This window comes from Halichoerus grypus, chromosome 11 (assembly GCF_964656455.1).
Source record: "Halichoerus grypus chromosome 11, mHalGry1.hap1.1, whole genome shotgun sequence".
Classification (NCBI taxonomy): Eukaryota; Metazoa; Chordata; class Mammalia; order Carnivora; family Phocidae; genus Halichoerus; species Halichoerus grypus.
The window spans coordinates 103585042-103594375 of NC_135722.1; positions in this window are offsets into that span (position 1 = coordinate 103585042).

The window sequence follows — 9334 nt, forward strand, 5'->3', positions numbered from 1 at the left end:
GCCCATCAGAAGGTACAAAGTTCCAGTTATAAAAGAAATAAGTCCTGGGGCTGCCATGCACAGCATGGCGACTCTGGTTAACAATGCGCCAGCGCATATTGGGAAAGTTGCCAAGAGAGTAAGTAGCTCTTAAAAGTTCTCACCCCAAGAAAAAAATTTTTTGGTAACTCTGTGTGCTGTGGATATTAACTAGACTTAGTGTGGTGATCGTTTTGCAATGTATACAAACATTGAATCATTGCCTTGTACACCTGAAACGAATATGTTATACATCACTTGTACCTCAATAAAAAAAGAAATGCAGCAGCTCAGTCCCCACCTCAAACCTATTTAATCAACAATCAGTTTTAACAAGATTCCCCCTCAGGTGATTCATATGCTCATTAAAATTTAAGAAAAACAAAAAAAAAGAAAAAGAAAGAAAAATGTAAAGGTAACCCCGTCTGCCCTTCCCAGTGCAAGCTGCCAAAACACATCAAATCCGTTTGAGTGCACTGCGGTCTCCCCAACCCACGGTGTCAGGGTCCCCTACTGCACGGCCCCTCTTCCTTGCTCAGGCGGTGGCCAGCCGGTTCCTTTCCCTGGAGGAGTCAGGGTGCACCCTGCAGCGGACGCTCCAGCATCCCCATGTCCGTTCTTTCTGTTCAGTCCGTATTTGGGACCCGTTCTTGGAATAGACTCCTTACTTTTTTTCTTCTTTCCCACCCTTCCCTCATCCTCTTTCTCTTTCTCTCTCTCCTTTCCTTCCTTCAACTTTCTCTGCCTCCTCGATTTCCTTTTTTTCTAGCTTCTCTGTCCCCAACTTCCCCCCTTTCTAGACATTGATTGTGGCCCCATCCCTGACAGTCTTGCCTCCTTAACAAAACTGTGAGCGCCCCGAGGCTAGGGACCATGTCCCAAACTTGCACCCCACCTGGCATATGCAGAGACTTTCTAGAAGTATGTGTCAGCCTCCTTCTCAGTGAGGCCGTGTCCTTTCTGGCCTGTGAGGGTGCTGCAGAGACCAAGGCAGGGGCACCCCTTCCCACCACCCCCCTTCCTGGGCTGCCCTCCGAGGCGGTGGCTCTAGCTGCCACTGGGACACTTTCCATAGCTGATGGTTGCTTGTCTCTGCCCTGGATGGCTTGTCCTGTCTTCTACAGCCCGGTGCTCTATCCGTAGCTGCTTCTCTCCACTGCATCCTCTTCCAGAAGCAGACGAGCGAGTCTAGAGCTCCCCTTGACTGCATTTCTTTATTTCCAGGATGGCAGCAAGAATTCTTCGTGGCTGCCGGAAAAACTAAACGAGTCGAGCCTTAAGTTTCTGACTCAGCCTGTCTGAAAAAATAACACAAACAAACAACATAAAAAATGAATTTGCTGAGCTCTATCCATAAGATATTATTCCACACAAACATCTATCATTAGCAACATGTTCAGGGCGAAATCTTGGCTTTTCGTCAGTATGGACTGTGACCACAATGCAAGAGATGCATGAGGGCGAGGGCTCAAGAAGTCTCCACAAAAGAGCTTCACTGAAGCCTCAAGGTTAAAGAGCTCATGCCAGTGGTGCCCTTGGCACGAGCCAGGCACCGGGCTAGCTGTTCTGTGCGCATCCTCCCTGAGTCCTCAAACAACTGTAGGAGGCAGGCAAGCGTTCTTGTTATGCCCATTTCACACAGGAGAAGACTGAGGCTTAAGAAAGGGTAAGTAGTTTGGCGAAGCTTACGTGCCTCGGGGTTCAAGCCTGAGATGACTCTGGTGGGTGATCCCATGCTCTTAGCCCCTTTATTATACTACCTCTGAAAGGAAAAACATAGCGTCAAAGTTTAGAAAGTTTTCCGGAAATTGGGCCCCGCAGTGAGGCAATCCAGCTTGGAATGCACTCTCAGACACATAAATCATCACAAGAGGACTATGAGGTCTGCCTTCATTTTGTGTGTGTGCGTCCCTTAGCCCGGCCCTGTTCCCTTCTGCACACTATTACGGCAGTTTGTGTAGCGGCCACCGGGCAAACGAGCACCTGGGTCCCTTGCCATTCAGAGTGTGGTCAAGAATCCAGAAGGACCAGCATCACCCGGGAGCTCGTTAGAGATGTGGGCGCCCACGCCCCACCCCAGACCTGCCCGATCAGAGCCGCCACGCTAATGACAGCCCTGGGCGACTCTTGCGCACGTGGCGGGGGGACAAGTGCCCAGTCTTGGCTGGTGTGGCCTGAGTAGCTGGATTTTTCTCAAGAGCAGAGAGCAAAAATAACTGACTCACAATTCGGTCCATCCCCTTTTCTATAGGAACGTAACTTTTTATTATTAAAAAATATTTAATCAGTAATGATAGAACTGATAACGAGGACTCACTGGTAAGAACCGGCCAGTTAAAAACACCTCCTTCAAATAGTGAAGTTTAGCTGAAACCAAATACCTGGGCACACTCCAAGTACCTCATCCACTGGGCATCCCCTGTTTCCAGTCTTAGGTTTCAGTCACTTCCCTGGAAAGGTCCTTGAGAAGAGCTCAAGAAGCACTTAGCCACCTGCAGGCACTCATTACGGGAAAGAACAAAGACAGCTAGCTCTTATTAAATACTTCTCCTTGAGTCTGTGGCATTTGTATTTCTATTATTTTTTTTGTTTGTTTGGCACTTCCATTATTGCATCTCTTCTGATTTATTTTATAGAAGAGAATTTCACACAGCATCGTGAGGTTTTGTTGACAGGGCCCGTGTCTTAATCGCCTTTCCGCCCGTAGAGAGCCTGGGGCAGCGTCTTACACACAGTAGCGGCACAATAAATGTCTTTGGAATGTGGAAGAGCAACTCCAGGCTCTTCCCAAGAATGCTTCCTAAAGGATTTTTCTTTAGGACATTGAAAATAACAGCTCCATGGCACCATTTGAAACACAGCTATACCGGACCAGTTTCCCCGTAGAGGCCACGGTAATCTGATCAAAGTCTCTGAGTTGCTCTTCCGTGCTGCACGTTTCCCATTCAGCATTTTGTTGTCAGAGTCAATGATATCCTCACCCTACTGATGGACAATGCTGACCATTGATGAAGAGGGGTCAGCAGTGTGAACTCCCCACTCGGGAGAATCCTGCTCTAGAAGCATCTAGGACCTTCCCTAAGGGGACGAGGACATAAGTTATGGGATTAGACAGATTATTGGCAGGTAGGTGGTCTGGCAGACACAAAATAACTGGGGAGCTCCATCCATAGTGGTGACCCACTGATGTCAGAAGAAACATGATTTGTTCCTAAAGTGCAGAGAAAACATAAAAACCAGATGGGCAAGGAAGTCTTTCCCAAAGGATTGAATATGACCCTTCTTAGACATCCGTGCCCTTGATGATGCTCTCAGAATCCCCATGCCCTCCAAGACAGGATGGCCCTGTGTCAGTGTCTTGGAGGATTTGGAAAGGTCTTGGAGGATCCGGTCATGCCATGTCACCAGACTTCCTGGGATGATGCCTGGTGTGACCTCCTTGTGATCAAGAAAAATAACATTCCACCAGTTGTCCCCAGGACAAAAACCAGTTTTGAAGAGGTTTTCTGAATGAATAGGTTTTACTCCAGTGATTTGTGTGCTTCGGTCACTAAACTGTAGCCCAGAGAGGTTAAGGTCCTTGTCCAACATTACAGAGCAAATAAGGGGTGGTACCAGGAATCAAACCCAGGTCAGTCTGGCTCCAGGGCTCTGAAGTCTGGGCTGTACTGCTTTGTGCGGAGACAGTGGGGTCAATGTCTGGGAAGCTGGACTCCTACTCCTCTCCTTTGGGCTGCAGGAAGGGGATGCACCTTTCCCCCCACGGTGGAATGGGAGGGAAGACTGAGGCTCAGGCTCCACGTGGCTGACCAGATCGGAAGGTTCAGTTACATCCTCCGCAGATGGCCTCCTCCAGCACATCATGGACTGGCCGAGAGACAGGCTACTCATGGATAGTCTGGCTCTTCAAACCCAGCTCCGAGGGGCAGCTTCTGGGACCGAGAAGCAGTCCCAGGGGCTCTCAGAGGAGAGCCGGGGTCCAGAGCTCCAGGGTTGACATCTGCCACGCCCATTGCTGGAGACCCTCCAACCCTCCGACCCCTGCGGCTGCCCTGGGCCCGGACTCCAGTTCAAGTGCAAATGGAGTCCTGGCTGTGTTTGTCTGTTTCAGGGAAAGGGTGGTGTGCGGAAAGATTTACTGAGATGAGAAGGTGCTCAGGCTGAGAGGGCCCCACACCAGGGGCACGGGGGCTGTCTTCCATGCCCCCCCTGAATGTGCTGCACTGGACATGGAGAGCAGTTTGAGGCTCACCGAGTGGGAGCGGGCTGTGGGTGAAGGAGGAAACATCTCTGTGCCTTACTCAGGCCAAAAAGCATGTAAAATGAAGACACCAAGCGCCGCAGAAAGTAGGCAAGCTGTCTTACCCGCCCGGCTCAGCGCCTCAAGTGGAGATGAGAAGAGAGGGAGAGCAGGCGGGAGGTGATTTTAAGTCTGGCTGTGTGTTCCCAAACATGCAAAGTCCCTTTGCAGCATGAAGAAAGCAGAAGGAACCACACAGAGAGAAAGTCAAAGAATTTCCACGTGATGCCAGTCCTGTGATCCCTCCAGGTCAGAATCCGTAAATAATAATAATGAACATGGGGAGATGTTTACTATTGTCCAAGACCCACGCTTTTGAGGAATTTTAAAACAATTGTCTTTCAATAAGCTGATGAGGTTGGAAGAGCTACCAAAGGTTGTGTGTTGTGTTTGTCCCTTAAAGTGACCTCAAAAATGAGGCACATGCCCCTTTATCCCTTGCTCCAACCCTTAAACGATCAGCTCTTTTTCAGTAGCACATTGTTGACTTGTAACAAGCATATGTACAGTAAAGATCTTTGGACTGAGAAAGTTCACTGCCTTCCCTGCTGAAAGATGGCGGTGTCCTTGGACAAGTCACTTTGCTACTCTGGGCTCAATTTCCTCGTCTGTAGGAATGTGGGTTTGATTGGACAAAACCACTGGTTTTCAACCCTGGCTATGCATTAAGATCTTCTGGGGTGGGGGAGTTTAAAAATATACTAATGCTTATTCATAGACACCTCCACACACTAACAATACATAAATGCATGCCTGTAAAAAAAAATGAGATCCATCATCTGGTTAGCTTTGTACTAATGTCACCTTCCCGATTTTGATATTATACCATAGTTATTTGAGATGTCAGTCACCACTGAGGGAAGCTGGATAAAGGCTAGGCACTATTTTTGTAATTTCCTGTAATTTCAAAATGAAGAGTTAAAAAAAATCCTAATGCCCAGATCACCCCAGAGATTGTGATTCATTGGTGTGGGACTTGGACGTCAGCATTTTTCCAACCTCTTCAGGTGACTGTAATGTGCCGCCAGGGTTGAGAACGACGGAACTAGGTGATCTCCGGGTCCCTTTCCAGCCCTAGAATATTATCAGCCAAAATAATCTCGACCCCTATTGAAATTATTTAAATGTTCAACTTGTAGGAGTGATTTTTTTTTAAGTGTATTACTTGCTATGTAAAAAGTATCTTTTATTTGTCCTAAAGTTACCCCTTATTTGAGGGACCCGAGATCTTGCCTTTTTTACTTTCAAGCATCGCTCTCCTCTGGCTGTGTCTTGGAGTGGCTGCGTCGCTCCTGATGCCCTTCCCGGGATCCCTGCCCCGGGTGGGGCCACCATCACTGGCTGAAGACCACTTCGGTTTGCCCTGGGCCACACGTCCCTTCAAACGGGTGCCACCAGCACTGCTCAGTTCTTGGCAGAGAAGGGCAAATGCTTCCCTCTAAAGTGCCTTCACTTTATTCTCCGTACTTCCGCCCAAAGCTCTATGGGGAACCAGATGTTTCCGAACAGCTGGGGTTACCCATAGAATTATAATGTGGTAGGGGGAATATTCAACAATGCAGAATGGGACTGTGCTCTCACAGTCTGAAAGAAAAGGGCCCCCAAATTGGACCTCTCACAGGGAGCCCAGTTGAGGATGCTCCCCAATTCTTAGTCCTCCGATGGGTCCTCCTTTCAGAGAATGCCTCCTTCTTTGTACAACCATGGTGAAATTCTAGCTCCCCTTTAGGGTGACTATCACGTTCCCACAAACTGCTCTCTCCTTTGGATTCATCGCTCCCCCTCATCAGGGCAATGTGAGGACTTGGGTAACCACAGGAATGCTCTGCTTGAAATCTGGCTTATTCAACCTAGAATTGCACAGTAGGGGGGGGAGGTGGTGGCTTCAGAGCTGGGACACTCCAGGTCCCGTCCTGACAGGTTAAGGGCAGATGTCTCCTCTTTCCTCCCGATTATCCAGATGGCAATGAATGGTGTTTTCTCTCTCTCTCTCTCTCTCTCTCACACACACACACACGTTTCCACATTTCCCAAGAACCAACAGCATGTTCTCTAGCCATGATAAGCAAGAAAAACTATTTTCTGAGTGGATGCTGATTCCTGCCCTCAACGAGTTTGATGCTTTATTATTACGCAGAGCTGTGCCCTCAGATTTTTTCATCCTCCAGCTCTTACGTCTTGCCCAGAGACAAGAAATGGGGCCATTTAAGCTACCTTTTAAAGCACAAATTCACATGGCTCTGAATGGCCCACTCTCTGGCCACAGTACAGTCCAGCTCCCAAGACCTAGAGCCACCACGCAGACCAATCTCACATAGGCAGGTCATCTCCACACCTTCATCTGTAAGAGGCAGGGAGACAGTCTAAAAGTTAATTACTTTTCTGAGCAGCCCTGCCAGGGGTTGTGCTGTGGGTTACTTAGGGTTTGAGGATTTGGAAATGATGGTTAGTCCACATTTATTTTAAACTATATTATTCACAATTTTCATTGGCTTTGATTCTAGACTGAATAATGATTTTTTAAAAGATTTTATTTATTTATTTGAGAGAGAGAGAGCACAAGCCAGGGGAGAGGCAGAGGGAGAAGCAGGCTCCCTGCTGAGCAGGGAGCCCGACATGGGACTCGATCCCAGGACCCTGAGATCATGACGCTTAACCAACTGATCCACCCAGGCGTTCCTGAATAATGATTTTTAACAAATGTTTTCTATCAAAAGGTAGCACCCCCTTCCCTCCCTCTTTACCCCCCACCCAGGTCCATCGCAGGTCCTTGCTCCCTGATGTCCACTGCGGCTCAGGCCAGCAGCCAGGCTGTCACCACTCTGGGCCACTGCCTGAGGTCATCATTTCCAGATGTTTACTACCTTCAACTTTGTCTCATTTCTCAGGCTCTAAGGGTTGACCTCCTAATTTAAATTTCCCAAGAATTTGAAAAATTAGTCCATGTCCATCGTAACTGAAGTTCTTCCAGTTTTAAATTTTGAAATCACATCTCCTTTTACCCTTTGACTGCATTTTGAAGGTACTGAATCAGTCGTGCACATAGTAAGTGCTTAATTAATATTTTGTTTTTGGGGGATGCCTGGGTGGCTCAGTTGGTTGAGTGTCTGCCTTGGACTTGGGTCATGATCCCAGGATCCTGGGACTGAGCCCCGCATCAGGCTCCCTGCTCAGCGGGGAGCCTGCTTCTCCCTCTGCCTCTGCCTGTCGCTCCCCCTGCTTGTGCTCTCTCTCTGACAAATAAATACATAAAATTAAAAAAAAATATTTTGTTTTATTAATCCAGTGGTTCTGAATAACAAAATTATTCATTCATTGAAACTCCCATTTATAATTTTATTAAATGCCTCTGAGGTATGAGGAGATGGGTACGGATGTGCATGCAAAAGATCCAGTTCCAAATAGATAATTCCTCCAGGTATAATGCACGGGAAGTATACTAACGGCCGTGGGACGTTCAAACCACCTGAGCTGGAGAACTCAACCTGGTCACAGGGTGTGTGACCTTGGGTAGGTTATTCCAGCTCTCCAAGCTGCACTTTCATTGTTGATAAAAAAAAAAAACCAACAAGGACAGTAATAGTATCTCTCTTGTGTTGTTGTTTGAGGATTAAATGAGATAAATGCCCGCAGCCCTGGGCCATGGGAAGAGCTTAGTCCATATAAGCTGTTATTGCACTGCTAGATCCTAGAGTGGAACGATTCAGACGTGGAATATGTGAGTGCTTTTCCCGTGTAGACAGAGGAACTTCTCTCTCAGAGTCAACTTAGGTCCAATTAAAAAATGCAGGTGCCTGGCTCCTAGGGCAGACTTACTGAATCATGCTTTCTGACAGAGAGGCACGGGCGTCTGGATTTCCTGCAGCTTCCCGGCTGTATGCTGATGAGAGGCCCTCCGGCTTGTCCCAGTGCTGCGGGCAGATGTTCTCTCCGGGGCTGTAGGGCTCCCGAGCTGCTCTGTGTGAGCTGCAGCACTTGAGACACCAGGTGCGCAGTGTTCATTCACTTCCTCATGTGCCGGGCCACCTGTCGGCCCCAGTATCTGGAAAGCTCTTAAAACATCGTGAGCTCTGTTAGCCCATGTGTCACATTCTTTTTTTGAATCTTTTTCCAAACCAGATTTAGGCAAACACTAAGGGACATACGAAGCAAGAACAAAAGGCAAGGAGCAAGCGCTCTGTTAGAGTGCAAGAGATCTGATTAGGAAGGCAGAGGATAGAAATGGAGAATGAAAAAAAGAAAGAAAGAAAGAAGAATGGCAACAGGAAAAGGATATTTTTGTGTCAACCCCTGGTCATCTCTGGGTTATCTGCTCTTTGCCCCGTGGGGACAGCCGGGGTGGGGTCGGGCGCATGGCATGCAGGGGCTTCCGTCTGGCCGAACAGGTATTTGTCGGCGACAGGTCAGTTTCAATTCAGTTGGAAACTATTAAAAATTTAGTTTTATTGGCATCTCAGAAAGGCAGTGATTGTTCTATTTCCCTGGCACCGCTATCCCATGAGGCAGGTTGCAACTTGTTCTGTTTGCCCAGCCTTAGTGGAGTCCCCAGGGAGGTGACAATCAGGCATGTCATTTTGAAAGCCTATCTGCTTCCTGATAGAACAAGGCCCACTGAGGTGGGTGGTTTGTCAGCTTCTCTCCCTCGGTCCCCAGAGTGGGGACCTCAGCTCTTGTGCTTGGCACCTTCATATCCGTGGACAATCGGCCCTTCTGGGGAGCTCTGACTAGCTGCGTGGGGGACACACCCGTATTTGTAGGAGGAAGTTGGAGTTTAATGGGGGATGATATCACAGGTTCCAGAGCAGTCTTCCACAGATGATGGCCCAAACTTTTCACCACCAGGGAGTGAGTACAAAGCACAGCTCTGGTGTTCTTCAGACCCAAGCCCGGGTACTTACTGATTGGGTAACATCGGGCAGGTGACTTGACTTCTCTGAGTCTCAGACTCCTGATTTTGTCATCAACATTGTTGTGGAGATTGAGTGAGAGGAGAGAGGAGTGAGAAAACCCGAAGGC